This window comes from Penaeus monodon, chromosome 15 (assembly GCF_015228065.2).
Source record: "Penaeus monodon isolate SGIC_2016 chromosome 15, NSTDA_Pmon_1, whole genome shotgun sequence".
In the NCBI taxonomy this organism is placed as follows: domain Eukaryota; kingdom Metazoa; phylum Arthropoda; class Malacostraca; order Decapoda; family Penaeidae; genus Penaeus; species Penaeus monodon.
Genome location: NC_051400.1, coordinates 32361775 through 32363076, shown reverse-complemented (window position 1 = coordinate 32363076; position 1302 = coordinate 32361775). Strand labels below are relative to the sequence as shown.

At 32.5% G+C, this 1302-nt stretch overlaps 1 protein-coding gene across 1 annotated transcript in view; it reads left to right on the top strand.

The window, feature by feature from the left end:
• The window catches only part of LOC119581951 (dedicator of cytokinesis protein 7-like), a gene marked incomplete in the record, with an annotated part of 118380 nt that overhangs the window by 9336 nt on the left and 107742 nt on the right, over positions 1–1302 (top strand).

The following is a 1302-nucleotide window of genomic DNA, read 5'->3' as shown; positions in this document are numbered from 1 at the left end:
CACAGAATTATCATCATCATTTACAAAATCAGACAACCTGATGAAGTCATGAATCCTATTCTTTCCAGTACAATACATTGTTGTTTGGAATTAAATGAATAAGCTCTTAACCAGGGACTTAATCTGATTAGATCCAACACACAAAGCTTCATTTGATGTTTGCTTAGGTTTCAATCTTGCTCTCATGATTACCATTGCCTTGCTAGACCAGATATTCTTTATTCTCTAAAGTGCCCATGCCTTGGAGCTTGCAAGAGACAAGTTTGTCCAGATTCATTGCTTAATCCTTACCTCTGTCTTTGTTTTTACCTTGCAATAACCAATTGTTCTTTTGATGACCATATCAACCTTTTTGTGTTAATACAGTATCTAGAATATAAAAAAAATGCTTTATTAGATACACTTCTTTACAATTGCTCTCACCATCTATAGAAATATTTCTGAATCATATGAAAATCTTGCAGTTAGTTTCATGTAGTGTTTTAGTAGAAAGGTTATGCACTGAATCTGATGCTGTGAAGTATGTCATGTACTTGATAGGTTGTGTTTTAACATTGACACACATCAAAACATACAGGGAAAAATTCTCATCTACTTGCTAACTCATGTGTTTAGGTCACCTTGGGTAGCCTCAACATATAAGTCACCAAGGAATGTGTGCTACAAAGACTGGTAATACCAGTGGACCCCATATTTGTATTACTTTTTTATCAACACTAATTACAATCATAGATATGTATATGAGGCTTAGATAAAAAAAGTCACAAAGATAGAAGGAATAGAGGAAGGAAACAAAGTCATATATCATTTTTTTCACATTTGAGCATTAACCCTTCTGTGACAGTTTTATTTTCAACAAAGAAAACATATTTTGCCCTTTGAGCAGTGGGTAATGGTAAAGGAAAAAAAGGGTTAAAAATTACAGGGGTCTATGAACAACCACAAGAAATAGGATATAACAAAGTATTATATCATATTATAGTATTACATTTCCTGTGCCCTTAGTTTCATAGTAAAGGGTTTAGCTATATTCACCATTTTCAAAAGCTAAATTAGTTGTTTACTCGTCATACTGCATTGGGACAAAATATATATAGCCTTGTTACTTTTTAAAGTGAAAAAGACATTTAATTGAAGATATGAGTTGAATTTGTTAATGTGAAAGAAATTGTCAGAAAAATAGTTTGTGTGTTTGTGCTCAATGACTTGCTCAGTGAGGCAATTAGGAATATTTGACTGGAACTTAAGCTCAAGATTGTAGATATGAGAACATTTGAGTTTTTATATATGATGTCCCACTTC